Source organism: Tachysurus vachellii, chromosome 11 (genome assembly GCF_030014155.1).
Source record: "Tachysurus vachellii isolate PV-2020 chromosome 11, HZAU_Pvac_v1, whole genome shotgun sequence".
Taxonomy (NCBI): Eukaryota; Metazoa; Chordata; class Actinopteri; order Siluriformes; family Bagridae; genus Tachysurus; species Tachysurus vachellii.
Genome location: NC_083470.1, coordinates 23,761,357 through 23,787,435, shown reverse-complemented (window position 1 = coordinate 23,787,435; position 26,079 = coordinate 23,761,357). Strand labels below are relative to the sequence as shown.

At 42.3% G+C, this 26,079-nt stretch overlaps 3 long non-coding RNA genes across 3 annotated transcripts; all 3 read left to right on the top strand.

The window, feature by feature from the left end:
* Positions 1-12,532: 12,532 nt before the first annotated feature.
* Positions 12,533-13,458, top strand: LOC132853195 (uncharacterized). The gene is made up of 3 exons (XR_009649163.1): positions 12,533-13,063; positions 13,173-13,263; positions 13,341-13,458. It is a non-coding gene; the product is annotated as an uncharacterized LOC132853195 (long non-coding RNA).
* Positions 13,459-16,783: 3,325 nt separating this feature from the next.
* Positions 16,784-17,565, top strand: LOC132853186 (uncharacterized). The gene is made up of 3 exons (XR_009649160.1): positions 16,784-17,031; positions 17,110-17,227; positions 17,375-17,565. It is a non-coding gene; the product is annotated as an uncharacterized LOC132853186 (long non-coding RNA).
* A 2,499-nt stretch (positions 17,566-20,064) lies between these two features.
* Positions 20,065-21,329, top strand: LOC132853191 (uncharacterized). Its single transcript, XR_009649161.1, has 3 exons — positions 20,065-20,795; positions 20,874-20,991; positions 21,139-21,329. It is a non-coding gene; the product is annotated as an uncharacterized LOC132853191 (long non-coding RNA).
* Positions 21,330-26,079: the final 4,750 nt, after the last annotated feature.

The window sequence follows — 26,079 nt, the reverse complement described above, 5'->3', positions numbered from 1 at the left end:
TCCCCTGGGCCGTGGTGTATCTTTATCTTATAAAAATCCCACATAATTCCCCCCTTTTGTAGCTGCAGAGCTACAAACTCGATGGAGTTATGGGTGGCGAAGGGAAGCATGTCATATTTTATGCTAGCACAACATACATCATACATACATTATTCATGTCTAAACATTGGTCCAGAGGTGAGCGAAAAAACCCTCCCATACTTGCCAATTGATAGGGAAAAATTCTCACCTTGTCAGCTTTTTTATGCTCGACAGTGTATTCATCACCTGGACCTTGCACTTAAGTATATACATCCCAGCATGTTATATGCGTTTACATGTTTTCATGTCATATTAATTATGCATTACACGTCATGTCGATTACAGATCATTTATAGTACTAGATTACTGATGTGCCCTACTTATTACATACATCATTAGTGAATACATTATTAGTGAAGGTTATCTATTACTCTTTGTGTGTGGGTTCTCTTCGTTGTTCTCTGTCGCCTCTTAGAACGGTGTACTTCTGCCCCTGGTGGCTTTGCACCACGTAGAGAGGCTTGGTGGGGAACAGGGGAGAGGTTACTAGCACTTCACCCCGTTCCCTAGGTTGCCTTCCAGCCCTTGCACTTGGTAAGGCTTCCAAGAGCTGTTCTACTTTTACGGGTTGGTCACCCCATAGTCTATCAGTCCCTGCACAAATCGTGATGGTTTCCATGTTCTTCCACATTGGTGTGTTCAAAGAATGCCACTCTAGGTTTCCCACCTTGAGTCCATACGATACCTCTCGCATTAGGTGGTATTTCGTGTATGTTACCCAAATCTGGACTCCTTCCTCGTTCAAGGGCCCGTACACCTGTTTCTCCCGTGCTGCTACCCACTTTCTGTCCATGGTGATGTAGTCTGCCTGTTGTGGAATTGGGTTGTCCCAGTGGGTCAACCTCCACTCTCCCAGTTCGTCCCTCAGGATGTCCCTGCTTTGTCCCATATTCGTCATTTTCTTCTCCACACTTCCTATTACTTTACAGGACACAAAGAACACGGGGACAAACAACACATAACACCATTCTAGTTTTCTAGATTATAAATAGTTCTACGCAATGTGTACTACTTAGGTTTTAACTTGAGGTGCTTTGTATATACTTCATTGTTTTTTGTTTTTTATGTAAATTTATGTTACTCATTTTTATATTTTTATTTTTCTTCCATCTTAACATACCACACTACATTTTATTTACAGGAATTTTATATTGTCTGGGCAGGCCAGTGCCTTTTTGGGGATGTCATATATCCCGAAGGTTTTCATTTCCATGTACTCTGGTTCAATATTTTCTACGATCTGCAGATTCTGTCCAAATATAGACTGTGTGGCATTAGAAATCATTTTACGAATCAAAGGTATCACACAGCAAGTAATCAGCATTAGTATTAACAAGAATGTTGCTAGCACCGTCCCCATTCGTGTTAGAATAGCTCTCCAGCTTCCTGAAAACAGCCAGTACCACCAAGTTCTTCCGGTTGCATCTGGTTTGTGGGTGTTTTGCACATGTTCCATGCGCAGATCCTCCAATGCTTTGAGGGCTACGGTAAGGTTACCTCCTTCCCCTGTATGCATTGGTATTACTGAACAACATTCATCTCCAATCAGACTGCACACCCCGTCATCGGGTGCTCTCATGGTATCGATGGCAAGTCTGTTTTGTAATGCCATTACAGATACTGCATGTAATTGTCGCTCGATTCCTTGAAAAGCTAGGATTGTGGCGTTTACGAATCGCTGTTGATTATACCATATGTAGTTGATCCACTCTGCGTTTTTCTTCATTTGTAACCATGGAAAGAACACTAAGAGGTTATCCACGGCCGATTGTCCCTGTGCTCTATACTCATCCGGGATGCCTACCGGAATTCCTGCCCAGTCTACATAAACGGATTTATCCTCATCATAGCTGAACCTTTTCCGCCTCCTTGGCAATCTAGTCGGCACAGGATTCGTGATTGGTCCTAGGGGAAGAGTCGGTACAGGATTCTCTATCTGTCCTATGGGCAGAACCCTTAGGGCCCCAATCAGGATTACTGGGGCACAGATTCCTCCCCATTGCTCTGGAAGTTTTTGTCGCAATGACTGTCCCTGTCCGCAATACCAGAATACATCTGCTATTGGCAGCGTTCCTTTTTTCACCAGGTCGGAGATTGTCCAGATATGTTTCGAATATTTTCCCGTCTACCCCCAAAGATGGTACTCGTACATTTTTATTGGCTTCCCACACTTCCTCACAGTTCTTTAGTTCTCCCAGTTTTTTATGGCCATATCCTCTGTAGCAGTGGGGAAATCGTAGATTGTGTGCTATTTTCACATTTCCGGGTGGCTTGGAAGCTATTGGTCTTGTTATTAGGGAGGCTATGCTCTCACAGCTTTCTTCATACAGATGTTTAGTGCCATACCTTATTGGCGTTTCTCCAGGCTTACTTATTGGCCTTTTCACTGATGGAATAGCTGGGTCGAAGAAACGATTCAGACAGAACGGGACACATCCCTGGAATGCGCATGGCATGTTGCTAAATTTCCTGGAATTGGGACCACCCTAACAGGTAAGTTCCTCCGAGCACATATTACACAGTCTGTTTTCACAGTTTCTTTGGCAGTGAACATCAGCCATTTAAGGTACAGATTTTCCGTTCCTTGGTTGACTTCTTCCAAGTGTTCCAGTATTGTTTGTTTTGCTTCACGCGGTACCCGTGTTTGCTGGATGCCTTCTGGGTTCTTCTTTTCCTGGCTCTTGCTGGTCGTGTTGTGGGCGTATGGTTTTACCTTACTGCCTCTTGCGCCTCCAGTTTTTATCTTCCACATTTGAGTACAGTCTATCTGGACCTTTGTTCGCTTTATGGTTCTCAACAGCCCTGCTGCTATTATGAGTATAGCTGCTATCGCCATCGTTATTAATATTGCAGACATTGGGTTTATTCTTCTAACATCTCTTTGGGTCATTTTCATTTGTTCTCTGGTGCCACTTGGGGCCATCTTCAGCTGCTCTGGGGTTCCCGACGGTGGCTGTGTTCCTGTTGTCGAGTTCTTGCTCTTGTTCTGGATGCTGGTCCACCCCTTATATCTTCAGGCACTATATTTTCTATCCCTTGATCTATGCTGTCCCACCCAGCAAGTATCTGTTCCCACTCTGCCCTGTTAATAGTGGACGGTATCTCAGCCTCAGGTAGGGTTGGGCTGTCAGCCCGTTCTTGTGTTCTTGCTGCTTGGGGCAGTTCGGGAATCTGTTCCACTTCGCGTCTTAGTGCATCTAGTGCCTGTTCTACTCCTACCCTCCAGCGATTCTCCTGTTGTGGGCTGATCGCTGTCTGGGAGGTTCCTTCCTCGGGCTGCCCCAGCCTGTCGTCTCCCGGGGCCCCTACTGATGTTTCAGGTAGCACCTCTGGCGGTGCCAGACACGGATCAGAGTGCTCTTCTGGCGGCACCCTCCCTTCTTGGGTCTCGTCAGGCCGTCTTTCCTCTGGTGGTGGGTCCTCTGTTGGTGTGTCTTCGTCTTCCTGTGTCTCAGGTGTCTCAGATGTCTCAGGTGTCTCTGGTGCTTCAGGTGTCTCCGGTGCTGGGTCCTGTGCCTGTCTGGTGAATACTTCTGGGGCTGAGGGTGCAGCTGGGTCTCGAGCACGTGTGCAATGATTGAGGTGGTACCATCCAGCCTTACCTTCTACCTTTACGGCTGTTGGTGTGGCTAGGGTTACCTTGTATGGTCCTGTCCTTCTTACGTCGTTCCACTTCCTTTTGAAGGCTCTGATGTACACCCAGTCTCCTGGTCCTACTTTTCGTAGTTCGTCGGGTAGTTCTATCGCTCTCGCTTCTGTTGCCCCTTTTACCTGTTGAAACAAAGTTCTGTGTATTTGGGTTAGGTGTTTTACATAACTAGCCAGTTCCCCTTCTAATTGTTCGAGTGGGGGGCCTTTGTAGGGACCTCTCAAGTACGGCACCGGCATGGGTCGACCCGTAAGCATTTCGTGTGGTGTCAAGTGTGTGATGCGATTCGTCTGCATGCGCATACTCATCAATGCCAATGGTAGTGCTTGTACCCATGTCAATTTGGTCTCTGCGCAGATTTTAGCCAATTTTGCTTTTAGTGTCCCATTGGCCCTTTCCACCATACCCTGCGACTGCAGATGATACACACATCCAAACCTGTGCTTTATCCGCAAGGCCTGCGTCACTTTGCTGGCAACTTTGTTCAAGAAATGCATACCATTATCCGAACTGATCTTATCGGGAATTCCAAATCGAGGTATCACTTCTCTACAAAGGAATTTCACTACCGTCTCAGCGTCAGCATGTGCTGTAGGATGGGCTTCCACCCACCTACTGAACCTGTCCACTACCACCAAAACATATCTTTTCCTTTCTTTCCTCTCAACCATGTCGATGAAATCAATCACTAAATGTCGGAATGTACCGTCGGGCTGTGGGATGTGCCCTATTGGAGCAGTAAAGCTTTTCCTGATATTACGTTTGGCGCATATTTCACAGCTAGTTAATACATGATCGATCATTGGGCCTAAAAATGGCGACCACCATGTTCTCTTAAGCCTTTTCACCACCTCCCCCCTTGCGCAATGGTCCAAACCATGCGCAGTGTTGATCAGGGTAGTCAAAAGTGATACAGGGGCAACAAAATGTCCATGTGGCCCTCGCCATAGGCCAGTTTGCCTGTGTTTCCGTGCTCCCATTTCCTCCCACCGTGTAGTCTCATGGACTGATGCTGCATTCTGTGAGGCAGCTAAAGATGCCAAGTTGGCCTCTGGTGGAGGAGTGTCGTGCGGGACAGTAACTGCTAGGATATCTACTCGTTGTGATGCCACCTTTTTAGCGGCTTCATCCGCTGCCGCATTTCCCTTGGACACGAATGTGCCATCCGTTTTGTGAGCAGCACACTTCACAATAGCTAGTTTAGCTGGGAGTTTGATGGCATGTAATAGATCTGAGATGGCCTGACCATGCGTAACCGGTGAGCCGTCTGCCCTATGAAACCCGCGCTGGGCCCAGATTGGTCCGTATAAATGACACACTCCGTAAGCATATGCTGAGTCAGTGTAAATTGTGCATGTTTGTCCACTGGCCAATACACATGCTGCTGTCAATGCTTTTAGTTCTGCCAATTGGGCTGAACAGGGCTGACTCACGGGCAGAGCCTGGACGGTTTCGAAGGATGATAGGTCAAGGCTGGGGGCCACGATCGCATAACCAGCTACATTCCCCTCCGTTCCCCTAAAACACGAACCGTCGACAAAATAAGTCAGAGTTGAATGTGGCAGTGGCTGATTCTCGAGATCTTGCCGTGCTTTTAGATGCGCACTGGAGACAGCATGACAATCATGTGGCTCTCCTTCTAAAGGGGTCATCATTCTGTCTGCCGGATTTACCGTACGACATCTCTGGATTGTTAATTCAGGTGCTGACAGAATTACGTCATATCCTGTTTTCCGTGCATGGGTAATTACGAATGCTGGGCTAGTCAAGAGGGCATGCAGTGCATGGGCCGTATACAGGGTTGTTGGGTGGCCCATAGTTATCGTGGATGCCTTTTGATAAGCAAAGGCAGCCGCTGCCAACCCTCTGTAACAAGGAGGCATTCCTTTTTCAACGTTATCAAGTGACGTACTAAAGTAAGCGATAGGCTGCTTTCCCTGGCCCTGTTGTTGAGTTAAGACTGCAGTCGCAAAGCCTTGTTTCTCAGAGACGTATAGGTGAAATGGTCTGCTATAGTCTGGTCCAGCCAATGCTGGTGCAGAGCACAGATCACCTTTTAGCAGCTCAAATGCTGCGAGGGCCTCTGAGGTCCAAGTAAGAGATGCTTTTTCATTTCTCTGATCGGCTGCATGTATCAGTGCACGCAGAGGAGCTGTTTTTAACGCAAAGTCACAGATCCATTGTCTACTATAGCCCACCATGCCTAGAAAGGAAAGCATTTGTTTCACTGTTTGGGGTTTTGGGGCGGTGCGTACCGCTTCCACATGAGCTGGTGTAGGAGACCTATCTGTTCCTTGTAACATCCTACCAAGGTATTCAACTTTCTCTTTACAAAACTGCAATTTCTCTCGGCTGACTTTATGACCATTTTCTGCAAGCATGTTGAGCACTGCTAGTGAGTCCTTTCTGCACTGCTCTCTGGTTGGGCTGCATATCAACAAATCATCAACAAACTGAATTAGAATGCTAGAAATGTCAATCGAGGCCAAGTCTTCCGCCAACACACGGTTGAAGATTCATGGGCTTTCACAATACCCTTGTGGGAGCCTTGTATACGTATACTGTTTACCTTCGTATGTGAACGCAAACAGATGTCTCGAATTTGGATGTAAGGGCACACTGAAAAAAGCTGAACATAAATCTATTACCGTATACCACTTTGAGTCTTTTGGGATATTGGACAGGAGAGTGTGCGGATCGGGCACTACAGGTGTCTCTGCTTGTACTACTCTGTTGACTGCCCGTAGGTCATGCACAAGTCTCCACTTGTCAGAGTTGGGCTTCTTGACGGGAAATATGGGGGTGTTGCAAGAGCTGCTAGTTGGAATTAGGACGCCTGCTTCAAGTAATCCTTGAATTGTAGGTCTAATTCCCTCTCTTGCCTGTACTGACAACGGGTATTGTCGTTGATAAGGTAACCTAACATTGGGTTTAACCTGAATTTGGACTTGACCTGCTGATTTAACGAATCCTACATCCGTCTGATGCTTTGTCCACAAGATATCTGGTACCCTTTCTAGTAATGACTCGTCTTCATCGGCTCCATTCTCTGTCCTGAGTGCTAGTGTATGCGATGACAACGGCATGTGCCTCTCTATCCATGTGTGTGTAGCTATCACGCTATCTACTGCCTTTTGTGCGAGGCGTGTGTACCTGCCATCTGGTGAAATGTGTATGTAAGCATTATGCGTCGGTTTCCACTCTCTGACTTGCGCTGCATCCCTAACCATTGGCCCTAAATCTTTTGATTCAAATCCCTCTGCTACCATGAGAGAGATATGTGGGGCTGCACTTGGAATGTGATGCCACATTTCTAGCTCATCCTTCAGGATTGTCATGGTGGCTACTCCTTGTGGGCCTATTATCACATCTGTTGTCGTTATTTCGAACTGTTTTGTTTCCATCAATGCATTCCACAGTTGTCCATACTCTTCATTCTCACTGTTATAGTCATAGTATAAGGTACAATGCAAGGGACTTTTTGGTTCCTTGCAGTCTGGCTGCATGGCCTGTATCCACGTTTTCCATTTCATGTAGGTCTGAGTTAGTCCAGATGTTTCAGGGGTGATGTATTCCAGCCAATACACTGTATCCTGTGTCCTTCCCTTGTCCGCTTCCTTTAGTAGGTGTTGACCTGCCAACGTTTCATCTGGGAAAGTTACCCAGACTCCTGTTGGGCTACAGTGTATTTTTGCTGCTAGTTTGCACAGTAAATCTCTTCCCAGTAAGTTCACTGGGGATTGGGGTGAGTATAAGAGTGGTGCCACTATCGTGGTGTCTTCAACTGTTAAGGTCTGGGGCTCCGTGAATTTCAATATCTGTGTTGTCCCCGAGAAGCCAGTAGTCTTAATCGAGTTACGTGAGAGGGGGAGCCTTCCTGTCCTATACACGAGAAAGTGGCACCAGTGTCTATCATGAAGGGAACTGATTTCGTACCGTTAATAGACACCATAGTTGTTGGTTCCTGCCTTGGATGCAGTGTGGTGACGTACTGCATATTCTCCCCCTCCGGCTTCTCTGGGCATCCTCAACTCCAATTCGCTGCAGGCCCTGTCCAGGGTCCTGCTTGTCCTGACCATTGATTGGGACCAGTTACTATCCCTTGCTGACCTCTGTGTTCTGGCTGTCCTGGTTGATTTTCCCATGGATTGACCTGACAGTTTCTTCTGGTGTGTCCTTTTCCACCACATCCCCAATATTCAAGGGTTTGTGTTCGTGGGTTGTTTCCACTAGCCTGGGGATTCCCGAACTGTCTTGGTCCTGGGCCTTGGGCCCATCTTTGCCATCGTCCTGGCCCCTGTCTCGGGCCTGGTCCCCTCATAGGGCGGTTTTGTGGTGCCCCTTGTTGAGTACCGAGGTGGACATGTATTGGGGGCATAGCTGCTTGTGACATCATTTGTTGTTGAGTGCCTGGGGGTATTTGTGCTGGAGGCAGCGTAGGTTGCTGCATGTATGTCTGTGTCGTTACTTGGGGTGCCTGGGTCGGTGCCATCTGAGTTATATTTGATGTAGCAGGTACCAGTACTGCTGCTTCAACTGTTGGGGCTTGCAGTGAGGCTTGTATCTTTCCTGATTTTTCTTTTTCTCTTCTGGCTTTGGTGAGTTCTCCTAGTTGAGTTTTGTATAGTTGTGTCATTAGTGCTTCAGTTGCATCTTTAGCTTCTCTCTTCTTTTTCCTGTGTTGTTCTATGTGATGTACGAGATGAGCTTGAAATGTTTCCCAGGGTAGGGTATTCAGGCCGACCACATTTTCTAGTGCTTCTTGCACTGCCGCTGGCATGCATCTTTTTAGCATCATTTTGAACAAGCCTTGGTTTGTCTCATTCAGGTTCCAGGCTGTACCCGTCTCTTCTAGCCATTTGGTCTGGAAGTTCTGGATGAACTTTAAGGCATTTTCTTCTTCGCCCATTGTTGTGGCTTCCAGTTTACCTGGGTCCATCTTGGTGGGGTACATGTCACGTATTGCATCCCACACGCGATTTCTGTAGGCTCCGAAGGCTAAGTCGTCATCTCTTTCTGAATCCATCGTATTCTTCAATCCTGCTTCGGACAATATTTCGGTCGCTTTGCTTTTTCCTATCACTTGGGCCAGTATGGCCTTGATATCTCCGACTGTGGACTGTGGACTGCCATAGAAATAGCCCTTAATTTGCATATAGTGGCTTACAGCTCATTTAAGTGCTCAGTAATCTGAGCAGAGGGACTCCGAAAGAGCCCCAGTAATAGATTGCAGGAAAAGTGAAAATAATATAGAGATTAAACAAAGATAAGTGTTATACTACTGTAAAATACATTTAATAGGACTAAGACAAAGTAAAAATAGCCCCGAATGACGCTCCACATGTTGGTTCCCTGCTGTGTAGGCATCGAAGAAGGCAATAACGTTAGCATAGCCTCAGAAATTTGTCGCACAGTAGCTCCTAATCATCCAATTGTGCAGCTGTTGTTAGAAAACCCATCTTATGATTTAACAGAGAACAGACTAGAAGGCGATAAGCTACACCTCATAAGATACAGATTAATTAGATCCCACAATCAATATAGACTAGTGATAAGATACGTTGAAAGCATCATTGAACCAGAAGAAGAACCCCTGAGGTAATACTCCAAAATAAAACGTAGGGTTAAAACTGGACCCACATTGAACATAGAATAATCAAGTCGCTTACGTATGACTACATGGTGGTACACCGTTTTAGCATTATACCCAAGTTTTTTGAGATTTGAGGAAGAATATAGAAGCCAGGTCCCCCCAAGAATATTGACGGTATCGGCCGACAGCCCACTAGTGTTACTACTCCTTACCAATCCAGGTCGTGGATGCACAGCAAAAATTAATAAGGCATAAAAATGAAAACCTTTTAATCTGACAACTATTTTAAAAATAAAGTTGCTCCAGTTAGAATTTCTTTGATAAGGCATTTTTATAATAGTGGGTGTGGTCTTGTATAATATCCCCCCCACCTCCATTCTCAGTGAATACTGTAGACACCTCTCTGCAAATTAAAATATGACAATCATATGCGATGACCTTCATCAGATTTCATCCCTGTTGAACATGACAGGAGATTTTGGAGCAATGCGCTAGACAGTGCTGACGGTGCTGTCGACCACCATCACCATCATTTACTTTAGGCCTATGCAACTGTGTTTACTGGGCAGGTTTTTCAAAAGGAAGGCCTGTGTTCTTAAGTCCGTGAAGTACTTTACTACAGACAGAGCAATGTCACTTAATTGTCAGGGGAACAGAAAGACACAGTGACATAACTTTGCAAATACTACAACACACATGAGATTCAAATCGGATGCGTTTTTGGCAGCAGCAGCTACCTATAAGTTATTAAGAAAATGCACATTAGAAGACAGGAAAAGAACAAACATCCTGAATGGGACAATAAATGACATTAAGGATGAGGAAAAAAATAGGGAATATAAACAAAGAACTATGAACCTAATAAACTAGGGCAAACACAAAGAGCACACACAGACTCAAAAAACTTCCCTACACCTAGCTAGGAGCACAATTTTGCAGTCTGAAAGTCTGTATTATTTAAAGGGTGTGATTTCGAACTGATGTTTCATGAGTGCTGTAGTGTAGTGGTGAATCCTGGGAAGTGGAGTCCAAGGTGGAAATGGGCAGTGACATGACATTTTCATGCCCATAAATGTTATCCGCTGTCTTATTAACTTTACACACTCATAAAATAACACAGTTTATCTGGGTAGCAAAAATTAATAAGGCATAAAAATGAAAACCTTTTAATCTGACAATTATTTTAAAAATAAAGTTGCTCCAGTTAGAATTTCTTTGATAAAGCATTTTTAGAATGGTGGGTGTGGTCTCGTATAATATCCAACCCACCTCCATTCACATTGCATACTGTAGAAGCCTCTCTGCAAATTAAAATATGACAATCATATGCGATGACCTTCATCAGATTTCATCCCTGTTGAACACGACAGGAGATTTTTAGCAATGCGCTAGACGGTGCTGACGGTGCTGTCGACCACCATCACCATCATTTACTTTAGGCCTATGCAACTGTGTTTACTGGGCAAGTTTTTCAGAAGGAAGGCCTGTGTTCTTAAGTCCTTGAAGTACTTTACTACAGACAGAGCAATGTCACTTAATTGTCAGGGGAACAGAAAGACACAGTGACATAACTTTGCAAATACTACAACACACATGAGATTCAAAACAGATACGTAAAACAAAAACAATACTGAAAATAGGTCAGCTTAATCATGACACACAAGGGAAACAGGAGACAGGACAAGAATCAAAACAAAAGGCACATGGCTACTTATAGAAACAGCGAACAATGCGGAACAGAAGTGGAAGTTAGTGCCATAAGGCTGTAGCCTGCTGCCCACACTGCACAGCTTAGTTTGCTGCTGTCAGCCAATCGCAGCCATACAGTAGTCCTGCACTTGTGGGAAATTGTCTCCACTTCAACACATGGTCACAAGGCAGGCACAGCCTTTATACAGGTTTCTTGTCCAGGAGCAGGCAGTGAGTTCAGGGCAGGGGTGGATAGCCAGAGAAAGGCAAGAGACGGGCCTGGAGTGAAATGTGGTGTGGGGCAGGACCTGGCACAGGGCCTGGCATTGGGTGTTTTATCACAACCTGGGACAGGGCCAGGGTGGAGTGTGGATTAGGTGCTGGGAGGCCACCGTGTTAGCCTTGGCAGGAATCAAGGCTTGGAACAAGGTCTGGGATGCTGCCACATTGCCTTCAGCAGGTAACAGTGCTTGTCACAGGATCTGGGAGGCTGAAATATTGGCCTCAGCAGGAAGCATGGTTGGGAACAGGTCCTGGGAGGCTGCCACTTTGGTCTCGGCATGGAGTATGGCTTGGGGTGTCACGTTGGTACGTAAATACGTAATGTATTTGCTGTATGCTGCCGTGTTGGCCTTTGGCAAAGCTCAGCACAGGGGACCTCCGGAGGGAGCTTGGAAGCAGAGGCTCAAGAATGCAGACCACTAATTTCACCTCATAGTAGCTGGTGGGTATAGTCTAATTTTTTTTTAACCATTGTCCTTCTATGGCCCACTTTGGTACGTACAAACCACTGCTCAAGGTGAACACCCCAAACAACCTTGTGCTTAGATATGCTCTGACCTTCTAGACATCACAATTTGGCCATTAATTACTAACTCTTGCCCATTATTCCTACTTGCAACACATTAAGTTTGAGAGCTAACTGTTTACCTGCTGCATAATATATTGACCCCCTTGACTGGTGGCAGTGTATGAAGAGTAACAGTTTTAGATACTTTTAGTGTCAGTGGTTTTAATGTTTCGGCTGATTAGAGAATACATTCTGTTTTTTTGCACTACATGAGAGCAACGGTTTCTTGTTAATCACTTTACACAGCTTGCGCCTGTCTGATTCCATACTGTATTCTCAATAAAAATGTATAAGGAAATAATGAAATAATTTATGTACATAATTATAAAACACAAACCTAAGGTTATTTTTTTACAATTTAAACATCCTTAGTTAGACAAAACATAAGTAATGGGAGAAAATAAATTGGCGTCTCACCTCTATGAACAACTAAACTACATAATCAGCTACTTAGACACTTTAACCAGATTTACACTGTACATTCATCTACTGAAAACAACTATGACTACAGTAGAGGTAGGAAAGACACATAAACAAAAGGTTCTAATGGAAGAAAAATATATACTGTATATTACCTCAAGCTCGGCACAATAGTGATATAGAGTTCGCATACCACAGTTTCTGTTTATGAGAGCTTCTTTACTGCATGAACCCCGATCATGATGATTAATGATGGAAGAAGAACATTTTTCTTTAATCTCAGAGCTTTTACAGTGTAATCTGGAGAACATGTTATTTTACAATCTGATACTGAATTCTTGGGACTATGTTGTAGAGTGTGACAAATAACCTTCAATTTCACCTCATGAGGACTTTGAAGAGAAAAACCTCTTAATCAATACACAAAACAACCTTCAATATCTTTCAAATTCAAACACTACAAATGTCATGAAACATTTCAGTTAAAATAGCATATGCAGAAATTGTCTTCTTTTAGGTCATTTAAAACAAATTATAAAGGATATTTTACCCAAAAAGCCCCATCCACCTAGTTGCCTTTTTCTAACCAGTTTAATTGGGCAAACATGTGTTATGTTAATAGTAGAGGCAAACAAAGACCAACTCCTTATTTAAACATTATAATAAGACTAACAAAGTCATATTAACATGCATGTCACAGCCCCCTTTTCTGCTGTATATAAAGACAGATTTCAGTTGCAGATTTTGGAGTAACGGATCATCCAGACTTAACTTCGAAACAGTGAGTGTGCATTCCAACATTATTGGGATTGTTTGTGATTCTGTTCTATGTATATGTACATGTCATTCTGTTATATTTATTTACTTCATTTACTTGGTTTGTTGGACAGTCCATGATGAAGAAGGCCGTGCTTTTGTGTTTTGTCCTGTTTGCGGTCATTTCTGTGACCACCGCTACTCAATGCAAGAAACAGATTCATGGTAAATAAACACATTTACATGTCATGCTTTGCTCATGTCTGTTCAGATAGAGCTGCCATAACTGTTTTCTTTTTCAGGTTCCAAAGTATGTCGCGATAAGATTGATAATAATACGTACAAACCTGGAGAGAACTGGGTGAACAGCAAATGTCAGTTTTGCACATGCCTGCCTAGAGCTATGAGATGCTGTATGGGGTAATTAAACACAACAGTGATTATACAAGCACAGGATGACCATTTCTAGTATATTGTATAACTGTTTTAAACACACAATCCTCTACAAATCCTCTGAACATTTTCTTTTTTGTTAAGTTGTTTGTCTTCTCTTATATTTATTTGTAGAAAACGAGATGCAGCTGGAAAGTGCAAACTTGAATAGCAGCACCGCTGGAAAAGAAATCCATATATTTACAATGACGGATTTGAGTCTCCATGTTGTTCAACTGTGATTAATCAAATGATGAGACTCATTTTATACAATGTCATGAAACAAATATGATTGACAATAAAGCAACAATGCATTATGCAAATTACGCAAAGTTTCCTTTTGGCAGCAGCAGCTACCTATAAGTTATTAAGAAAATGCACATTAGAAGACAGGAAAAGAACAAACATCCTGAATGGGACAATAAATGACATTAAGGATGAGGAAAAAAATAGGGAATATAAACAAAGAACTATGAACCTAATAAACTAGGGCAAACACAAAGAGCACACACAGACTCAAAAAACTTCCCTACACCTAGCTAGGAGCACAATTTTGCAGTCTGAAAGTCTGTATTATTTAAAGGGTGTGATTTCGAACTGATGTTTCATGAGTGCTGTAGTGTAGTGGTGAATCCTGGGAAGTGGAGTCCAAGGTGGAAATGGGCAGTGACATGACATTTTCATGCCCATAAATGTTATCCGCTGTCTTATTAACTTTACACACTCATAAAATAACACAGTTTATCTGGGTAGCAAAAATTAATAAGGCATAAAAATGAAAACCTTTTAATCTGACAATTATTTTAAAAATAAAGTTGCTCCAGTTAGAATTTCTTTGATAAAGCATTTTTGGAATGGTGGGTGTGGTCTCGTATAATATCCAACCCACCTCCATTCACATTGCATACTGTAGAAGCCTCTCTGCAAATTAAAATATGACAATCATATGCGATGACCTTCATCAGATTTCATCCCTGTTGAACACGACAGGAGATTTTTAGCAATGCGCTAGACGGTGCAGACGGTGCTGTCGACCACCATCACCATCATTTACTTTAGGCCTATGCAACTGTGTTTACTGGGCAAGTTTTTCAGAAGGAAGGCCTGTGTTCTTAAGTCCTTGAAGTACTTTACTACAGACAGAGCAATGTCACTTAATTGTCAGGGGAACAGAAAGACACAGTGACATAACTTTGCAAATACTACAACACACATGAGATTCAAAACAGATACGTAAAACAAAAACAATACTGAAAATAGGTCAGCTTAATCATGACACACAAGGGAAACAGGAGACAGGACAAGAATCAAAACAAAAGGCACATGGCTACTTATAGAAACAGCGAACAATGCGGAACAGAAGTGGAAGTTAGTGCCATAAGGCTTTAGCCTGCTGCCCACACTGCACAGCTTAGTTTGCTGCTGTCAGCCAATCGCAGCCATACAGTAGTCCTGCACTTGTGGGAAATTGTCTCCACTTCAACACATGGTCACAAGGCAGGCACAGCCTTTATACAGGTTTCTTGTCCAGGAGCAGGCAGTGAGTTCAGGGCAGGGGTGGATAGCCAGAGAAAGGCAAGAGACGGGGCCTGGAGTGAAATGTGGTGTGGGGCAGGACCTGGCACAGGGCCTGGCATTGGGTGTTTTATCACAACCTGGGACAGGGCCAGGGTGGAGTGTGGATTAGGTGCTGGGAGGCCACCGTGTTAGCCTTGGCAGGAATCAAGGCTTGGAACAAGGTCTGGGATGCTGCCACATTGCCTTCAGCAGGTAACAGTGCTTGTCACAGGATCTGTTAGGCTGAAATATTGGCCTCAGCAGGAAGCATGGTTGGGAACAGGTCCTGGGAGGCTGCCACTTTGGTCTCGGCATGGCGTATGGCTTGGGGTGTCACGTTGGTACGTAAATACGTAATGTATTTGCTGTATGCTGCCGTGTTGGCCTTTGGCAAAGCTCAGCACAGGGGACCTCCGGAGGGAGCTTGGAAGCAGAGGCTCAAGAATGCAGACCACTAATTTCACCTCATAGTAGCTGGTGGGTATAGTCTAATTTTTTTTTAACCATTGTCCTTCTATGGCCCACTTTGGTACGTACAAACCACTGCTCAAGGTGAACACCCCAAACAACCTTGTGCTTAGATATGCTCTGACCTTCTAGACATCACAATTTGGCCATTAATTACTAACTCTTGCCCATTATTCCTACTTGCAACACATTAAGTTTGAGAGCTAACTGTTTACCTGCTGCATAATATATTGACCCCCTTGACTGGTGGCAGTGTATGAAGAGTAACAGTTTTAGATACTTTTAGTGTCAGTGGTTTTAATGTTTCGGCTGATTAGAGAATACATTCTGTTTTTTTGCACTACATGAGAGCAACGGTTTCTTGTTAATCACTTTACACAGCTTGCGCCTGTCTGATTCCATACTGTATTCTCAATAAAAATGTATAAGGAAATACTGAAACAATTTATGTACATAATTATAAAACACAAACCTAAGGTTATTTTTTTACAATTTAAACATCCTTAGTTAGACAAAACATAAGTAATGGGAGAAAATAAATTGGCGTCTCACCTCTATGAACAACTAAACTACATAATCAGCTACTTAGACACTTTAACCAGATTTACACTGTACATTCATCTACTGAAAACAACTATGACTACAGTAGAGGTAGGAAAGACACATAAACAAAAGGTTCTAATGGAAGAAAAATATATACTGTATATTACCTCAAGCTCGGCACAATAGTGATATAGAGTTCGCATACCACAGTTTCTGTTTATGAGAGCTTCTTTACTGCATGAACCCCGATCATGATGATTAATGATGGAAGAAGAACATTTTTCTTTAATCTCAGAGCTTTTACAGTGTAATCTGGAGAACATGTTATTTTACAATCTGATACTGAATTCTTGGGACTATGTTGTAGAGTGTGACAAATAACCTTCAATTTCACCTCATGAGGACTTTGAAGAGAAAAACCTCTTAATCAATACACAAAACAACCTTCAATATCTTTCAAATTCAAACACTACAAATGTCATGAAACATTTCAGTTAAAATAGCATATGCAGAAATTGTCTTCTTTTAGGTCATTTAAAACAAATTATAAAGGATATTTTACCCAAAAAGCCCCATCCACCTAGTTGCCTTTTTCTAACCAGTTTAATTGGGCAAACATGTGTTATGTTAATAGTAGAGGCAAACAAAGACCAACTCCTTATTTAAACATTATAATAAGACTAACAAAGTCATATTAACATGCATGTCACAGCCCCCTTTTCTGCTATATATAAAGACAGATTTCAGTTGCAGATTTTGGAGTAACGGATCATCCAGACTTAACTTCGAAACAGTGAGTGTGCATGCCAACATTATTGGGATTGTTTGTGATTCTGTTCTATGTATATGTACATGTCATTCTGTTATATTTATTTACTTCATTTACTTGGTTTGTTGGACAGTCCATGATGAAGAAGGCCGTGCTTTTGTGTTTTGTCCTGTTTGCGGTCATTTCTGTGACCACCGCTGCTCAATGCCTGCAACAGCAAGCAGGTAAATAAACACATGTAGATGTCATGCTGTGCTCATGTCTGTTCATATACAACTGACATAACTTTTTTCTTTTTACAGGTTTCCTGAATTGTTATGATAGGATTGATTTTAAAACGTACGGTGTTGGACAGGCCTGGGTGAACAGCAGATGTCAGTTTTGCACATGTATGCCTGCAGCTATGAGATGCTGTATGGGGTAATTAAACACAACAGTGATAATACAAGCACAGGATGACCATTTCTAGTATATTGTATAACTTTTTTAAACACACAATCCTCTACAAATCCTCTGAACATTTTCTTTTTTGTTAAGTTGTTTGTCTTCTCTTATATTTATTTGTAGAAAACGAGATGCAGCTGGAAAGTGCAAACTTGAATAGCAGCACCGCTGGAAAAGAAATCCATATATTTACAATGACGGATTTGAGTCTCCATGTTGTTCAACTGTGATTAATCAAATGATGAGACTCATTTTATACAATGTCATGAAACAAATATGATTGACAATAAAGCAACAATGCATTATGCAAATTACGCAAAGTTTCCTTTTGGCAGCAGCAGCTACCTATAAGTTATTAAGAAAATGCACATTAGAAGACAGGAAAAGAACAAACATCCTGAATGGGACAATAAATGACATTAAGGATGAGGAAAAAATAGGAATAAACAAAGAACTATGAACCTAATAAACTAGGGCAAACACAAAGAGCACACACAGACTCAAAAAACTTCCCTACACCTAGCTAGGAGCACAATTTTGCAGTCTGAAAGTCTGTATTATTTAAAGGGTGTGATTTCGAACTGATGTTTCATGAGTGCTGTAGTGTAGTGGTGAATCCTGGGAAGTGGAGTCCAAGGTGGAAATGGGCAGTGACATGACATTTTCATGCCCATAAATGTTATCCGCTGTCTTATTAACTTTACATACTCATAAAATAACACAGTTTATCTGGGTAGCAAAAATTAATAAGGCATAAAAATGAAAACCTTTTAATCTGACAACTATTTTAAAAATAAAGTTGCTCCAGTTAGAATTTCTTTGATAAAGCATTTTTAGAATGGTGGGTGTGGTCTCGTATAATATCCAACCCACCTCCATTCACATTGCATACTGTAGAAGCCTCTCTGCAAATTAAAATATGACAATCATATGCGATGACCTTCATCAGATTTCATCCCTGTTGAACACGACAGGAGATTTTTAGCAATGCGCTAGACGGTGCTGACGGTGCTGTCGACCACCATCACCATCATTTACTTTAGGCCTATGCAACTGTGTTTACTGGGCAAGTTTTTCAGAAGGAAGGCCTGTGTTCTTAAGTCCTTGAAGTACTTTACTACAGACAGAGCAATGTCACTTAATTGTCAGGGGAACAGAAAGACACAGTCACATAACTTTGCAAATACTACAACACACTTGAGATTCAAAACAGATACGTAAAACAAAAACAATACTGAAAATAGGTCAGCTTAATCATGACACACAAGGGAAACAGGAGACAGGACAAGAATCAAAACAAAAGGCACATGGCTACTTATAGAAACAGCGAACAATGCGGAACAGAAGTGGAAGTTAGTGCCATAAGGCTTTAGCCTGCTGCCCACACTGCACAGCTTAGTTTGCTGCTGTCAGCCAATCGCAGCCATACAGTAGTCCTGCACTTGTGGGAAATTGTCTCCACTTCAACACATGGTCACAAGGCAGGCACAGCCTTTATACAGGTTTCTTGTCCAGGAGCAGGCAGTGAGTTCAGGGCAGGGGTGGATAGCCAGAGAAAGGCAAGAGACGGGCCTGGAGTGAAATGTGGTGTGGGGCAGGACCTGGCACAGGGCCTGGCATTGGGTGTTTTATCACAACCTGGGACAGGGCCAGGGTGGAGTGTGGATTAGGTGCTGGGAGGCCACCGTGTTAGCCTTGGCAGGAATCAAGGCTTGGAACAAGGTCTGGGATGCTGCCACATTGCCTTCAGCAGGTAACAGTGCTTGTCACAGGATCTGGGAGGCTGAAATATTGGCCTCAGCAGGAAGCATGGTTGGGAACAGGTCCTGGGAGGCTGCCACTTTGGTCTCGGCATGGAGTATGGCTTGGGGTGTCACGTTGGTACGTAAATACGTAATGTATTTGCTGTATGCTGCCGTGTTGGCCTTTGGCAAAGCTCAGCACAGGGGACCTCCGGAGGGAGCTTGGAAGCAGAGGCTCAAGAATGCAGACCACTAATTTCACCTCATAGTAGCTGGTGGGTATAGTCTAATTTTTTTTTAACCATTGTCCTTCTATGGCCCACTTTGGTACGTACAAACCACTGCTCAAGGTGAACACCCCAAACAACCTTGTGCTTAGATATGCTCTGACCTTCTAGACATCACAATTTGGCCATTAATTACTAACTCTTGCCCATTATTCCTACTTGCAACACATTAAGTTTGAGAGCTAACTGTTTACCTGCTGCATAATATATTGACCCCCTTGACTGGTGGCAGTGTATGAAGAGTAACAGTTTTAGATACTTTTAGTGTCAGTGGTTTTAATGTTTCGGCTGATTAGAGAATAAATTCTGTTTTTTTGCACTACATGAGAGCAACGGTTTCTTGTTAATCACTTTACACAGCTTGCGCCTGTCTGATTCCATACTGTATTCTCAATAAAAATGTATAAGGAAATAATGAAATAATTTATGTACATAATTATAAAACACAAACCTAAGGTTATTTTTTTACAATTTAAACATCCTTAGTTAGACAAAACATAAGTAATGGGAGAAAATAAATTGGCGTCTCACCTCTATGAACAACTAAACTACATAATCAGCTACTTAGACACTTTAACCAGATTTACACTGTACATTCATCTACTGAAAACAACTATGACTACAGTAGAGGTAGGAAAGACACATAAACAAAAGGTTCTAATGGAAGAAAAATATATACTGTATATTACCTCAAGCTCGGCACAATAGTGATATAGAGTTCGCATACCACAGTTTCTGTTTATGAGAGCTTCTTTACTGCATGAACCCCGATCATGATGATTAATGATGGAAGAAGAACATTTTTCTTTAATCTCAGAGCTTTTACAGTGTAATCTGGAGAACATGTTATTTTACAATCTGATACTGAATTCTTGGGACTATGTTGTAGAGTGTGACAAATAACCTTCAATTTCACCTCATGAGGACTTTGAAGAGAAAAACCTCTTAATCAATACACAAAACAACCTTCAATATCTTTCAAATTCAAACACTACAAATGTCATGAAACATTTCAGTTAAAATAGCATATGCAGAAATTGTCTTCTTTTAGGTCATTTAAAACAAATTATAAAGGATATTTTACCCAAAAAGCCCCATCCACCTAGTTGCCTTTTTCTAACCAGTTTAATTGGGCAAACATGTGTTATGTTAATAGTAGAGGCAAACAAAGACCAACTCCTTATTTAAACATTATAATAAGACTAACAAAGTCATATTAACATGCATGTCACAGCCCCCTTTTCTGCTGTATATAAAGACAGATTTCAGTTGCAGATTTTGGAGTAACGGATCATCCAGACTTAACTTCGAAACAGTGAGTGTGCATGCCAACATTATTGGGATTGTTTGTGATTCTGTTCTATGTATATGTACATGTCATTCTGTTATATTTATTTACTTCATTTACTTGGTTTGTTGGACAGTCCATGATGAAGAAGGCCGTGCTTTTGTGTTTTGTCCTGTTTGCGGTCATTTCTGTGACCACCGCTGCTCAATGCCTGCAACAGCAAGCAGGTAAATAAACACATGTAGATGTCATGCTGTGCTCATGTCTGTTCATATACAACTGACATAACTTTTTTCTTTTTACAGGTTTCCTGAATTGTTATGATAGGATTGATTTTAAAACGTACGGTGTTGGACAGGCCTGGGTGAACAGCAGATGTCAGTTTTGCACATGTATGCCTGCAGCTATGAGATGCTGTATGGGGTAATTAAACACAACAGTGATAATACAAGCACAGGATGACCATTTCTAGTATATTGTATAACTTTTTTAAACACACAATCCTCTACAAATCCTCTGAACATTTTCATTTTTGTTAAGTTGTTTGTCTTCTCTTATATTTATTTGTAGAAAACGAGATGCAGCTGGAAAGTGCAAACTTGAATAGCAGCACCGCTGGAAAAGAAATCCATATATTTACAATGACGGATTTGAGTCTCCATGTTGTTCAACTGTGATTAATCAAATGATGAGACTCATTTTATACAATGTCATGAAACAAATATGATTGACAATAAAGCAACAATGCATTATGCAAATTACGCAAAGTTTCCTTTTGGCAGCAGCAGCTACCTATAAGTTATTAAGAAAATGCACATTAGAAGACAGGAAAAGAACAAACATCCTGAATGGGACAATAAATGACATTAAGGATTAAACCTAATAAACTAGGGCATTAAACCTAATAAACTAGGGCAAACACAAAGAGCACACACAGACTCAAAAAACTTCCCTACACCTAGCTAGGAGCACAATTTTGCAGTCTGAAAGTCTGTATTATTTAAAGGGTGTGATTTCGAACTGATGTTTCATGAGTGCTGTAGTGTAGTGGTGAATCTTGGGAAGTGGAGTCCAAGGTGGAAATCGGCAGTGACATGACATTTTCATGCCCATAAATGTTATCCGCTGTCTTATTAACTTTACATACTCATAAAATAACACAGTTTATCTGGGTAGCAAAAATTAATAAGGCATAAAAATGAAAACCTTTTAATCTGACAACTATTTTAAAAATAAAGTTGCTCCAGTTAGAATTTCTTTGATGAGGAATTTTTATAATGGTGGGTGTGGTCTCGTATAATATCCCCCCCACCTCCATTCACTTTGCATACTGTAGACGCCATTAGAGCAATGCACTAGACAGTGCTGACATTGCTGTCAACCACCATCACCATCATTTGCTTTAGGCCTATGCAACTGTGTTTACTGGGCAATTTTTTCAAAAGGAAGGCCTGTGTTCTTAAGTCCGTGAAGTACTTTACTACAGACAGAGCTATGTCACTTAATTGTCAGGGGAACAGAAAGACAGTGACATAACTTTGCAAATACTACAACACACATGAGATTCAAAACAGATACGTTAAACAAAAACAATACTGAAAATAGGTCAGATTAATCATGACACACAAGGGAAACAAGAGACAGGACAAGAATCAAAATAAAAGGCACATGGCTTTTTTCAGCAAACAATGCGGAACAGAAGTAGAAGTGAGTGCCATAAGGCTGTAGCCTGCTGTCCACACTGCACAGCTTAGTTCGCTGCTGTCAGCCAGTAGCAGCCATACAGTATTCCTGCACCTGTGGGAAATTGTCTCCACTTCAACTCATGGTCACAAGGCAGGCACAGTCTTTATACAGGTTTCTTGTCCAGGAGCAGGCAGTAATTTCAGGGCAGGGGTGGATAGCCAGAGCAGGGCATGAGACGGGGCCTGGAGTGGAATGTGGTGTGGGGCAGGAACTGGCACAGGGCCTGGCATGGGGTGTTTTCGTAGGGCCTGGGACATGGCCGGGGTGGAGTGTGGATTAGGTGCTGGGAGGCTGCCATGTTAGCCTTGGCTGGAAGCAAGTATCGGAACAAGGTCTGGGATGTTGCCACATTGCCTGCAGCAGGTAACAGTGCTTGTCACAGGATCTGGGAGGTTGCCATGTTGGCCTCAGCAGGAAGCATGGTTGGGAACAGGTCCTGGGAGGCTGCCCCTTTGGTCTCGGCATGGAGTATGGCTTGGGGTGTCACGTCGGCCTAATGCATTTACTGTATGCTGCCTTGTTGGCCTTTGGCAAAGCTCAGCACAGGGGACCTCCGGAGGGAGCTTGAGAGTGGAGACTCAGGAACGCAGACTAATTATGATGATTAATGATGGAAGAAGAACATTTTTCTTTAATTCCAGAGCTTTTGCAGTGTAATCTGGAGAACATAGTATTTGATGGTCTGATACTGAATTCTTGGGACTATGTTGTAGAGTGTGACAAATAACCTTCGATGTCAACCCCATGAGGATTTTGAGGAGAAAAACATCTTAATCAATTCACAAAACTACTTTCAATAACCTTCAAATTCAAACACTACAAATGTTATAAAACATTTCAGTTAAAATAGTATATGCATACTACTAAAAGTAGTATACACACACCGGACTAACGTGGTATGTTACCAGTAGAGGCAAACAAAGACCAACTCCTTATTTAAACATTATAATAAGACTAACAAAGTCATATTAACATGCATGTTACAGCCCCCTTTTCTGCTGTAAATAAAGACAGATTTCAGTTGCAGATTTTGGAGAATCGGATCATTCAGACTTAACTAGGAAACAGTGAGTGTGCATTCCAACATTATTGGGATTGTTTGTGATTCTGATCTATATATATTTACATGTCATGCTGATATTTATTTACTTTATTTACTTCATCTTTTGGACAGACCATGATGAAGAAGGCCGTGCTTTTGTGTTTTGTCTTGTTTGCGGTCATTTCTGTGACCACCGCTGCTCAATGCACAAAAAAGTTTCAGGGTAAATAAACACATGTAGATGTCATGCTGTGCTCATTTCTGTTCATATAGAGCTGCCATAACTGTTTTCTTTTTCAGATTCCTTAACGTGTCGTGATAAGATTGATGATAAATCGTACTTTTCTGGACAGACCTGGGTGAACAGCAATTGTCAGTTTTGCAAATGCGAGCCTGGAGCTCTGACCTGCTGTATGGGGTAATTAAACACAACAGTGATTATACAAGCACAGGATGACCATTTCTAGTATATTGTATAACTGTTTTAAACACACAATCATCTACAAATCCTCTGAACATTCTCTTTTTAGTTAAGTTCTTTGTCTGTTTTCTCCTATATATATTTGTAGAAAACGAGATGCAGCTGGAATGGAAAGTGCAAATTTGAATAGCAGCACCGCTGGAAAAGAAATCCATATATTTACAATGACGGATTTGAGTCTCCATGTTGTTCCATGCTGTGATTAATCAAATGATGAGACTTATTTTATACAATGTCATGAAACAAATATGACTGACAATAAAGCAACAATGCATTATGCAAATTACGCAAAGTTTTTTTTTTGGTTTCTTTTTGTCAGCAGCATCTACCTATAATTTATTAAGAAAATGCACATTAGAAGACATTAAAAGAACAAAAATCCTGAATGCAATAATAAATGACATTAAGGATGAGGAAAACAAGGGGGAATATAAAAAAAAACTATGAATTTAATAGAGTAGGGCAAACACAAAGTGCAACCACAGACTCAAAAAACTTCCCTACACCTAGCTAGTGTCAGGGAGCTACCTGACTCTTCTCCCGTGCGTGCCCCGCCCGCACGGAGAGGCTCACCGGCGTACTAATTACACACACCGGACTCGCGTTTCAACCTCATCAACCACCATATATAATCCCCTCTCTCACTCTAACCTCCGTCCATTATTATCTATGGTTCGGCTGTGCTTTTCACTACATGCCTGTGTAAATGCCCAGCTTCGCGCTTCGACTAAAGCACTCCCTAGGATTTGGACACAGACTGCCGTTTGCATTCACTTCCGGACTTCGTGGGCCGCGCTCCCTAGCGCACCACCGGATATATCATTGTCTCTGCTAACCAGTTGTTTATGGCATTAAAACTGTTTGCCTTCACTTCGGCTTCCACCTCTGTGTCTGGCATAACAGCTAGGAGTACAATTTTGCAGTCTGAAAGTATGTATTATTTAAAGGGTGTGATTTCCAACTGGTGTTTTATGAGTGATGTAGTGTAGTGGTAAATCCTAGGAAGTGGAGTCCAAGCTGGTAATCGGCAGTGACATGACATTTTCATGCCCATAAAATTTACCCAGTGTCTTGTTAACTTTACATACTCATAAAATAACACAGTTTATCTGGGTAGCAGAAATTGGTAAGGCATAAAAATTAAAACCTTTTAATCTGACAACTATTTTAAAAATAAAGTTGCTCCAGTTAGAATTTCTTTGATGAGGCATTTTTATAATGGTGGGTGTGGTCTCGTATAATATCCCCCCCCCCCCACCTCCATTCACTTTGCATACTGTAGACGCCGTTAGAGCAATGCACTAGACAGTGCTGACAGTGCTGTCAACCACCATCACCATCATTTGCTTTAGGCCTACTGTATGCAACTGTGTTTACTGGGCAAGGTTTTCAGAAGGAAGGCCTGTGTTCTTAAGTCCGTGAAGTACTTTACTACAGACAGAGCTATGTCACTTAATTGTCAGGGGAACAGAAAGACACAGTGACATAACTTTGCAAATACTACAACACACATGAGATTCTAAAGAGATACGTTAAACAAAAACAAAACTGAAAATAGGTCAGCTTAAACATGACACACAAAAGAAACAGGAGATAGGACAAGAATCACAACAAAAGGCACATGGCTACTTATACAACCAGCGAACAATGCAGAACAGAAGTAGAAGTGAGTGCCATAAGGCTGTAGCCTGCTGCTCACACTGCACAGCTTAGTTTGCTGCCGTCAGCCAGTAGCAGCCATACAGTAGTCCTGCAACTGTGGGAAACTGTCTCCACTTCAACTCATGGTCACAAGGCAGGCACAGCCTTTATACAGGTTTCTTGTCCAGGAGCAGGCAGTGAGTTCAGGGCAGGGGTGGATAGCCAGAGCAGGGCAAGAGACGGGGCCTGGAGTGGAATGTGGTGTGGGGCAGGAACTGGCACAGGGCCTGGCATGGGGTGTTTTAGTAGGGCCTGGGACAGGGCCAGGGTGGAGTGTGGATTAGGTCCTGGGAGGCCGCCATGTTAGCCTTGGCAGGAATGAAGGCTTGGAACAAGGTCTGGGATGTTGCCACATTGCCTTCAGCAGGTAACAGTGCTTGTCACAGGATCTGGGAGGTTGCCATGTTGGCCTCAGCCGGAAGCATGGTATTTTTCAGTCTGATACTGAATTCTTGGGCCTATGTTGTAAAGTGTGACAAATAACCTTCAATGTAAACGCCATGAGGACTTTGAGGAGAAAAACCTCTTAATCAATACCCAA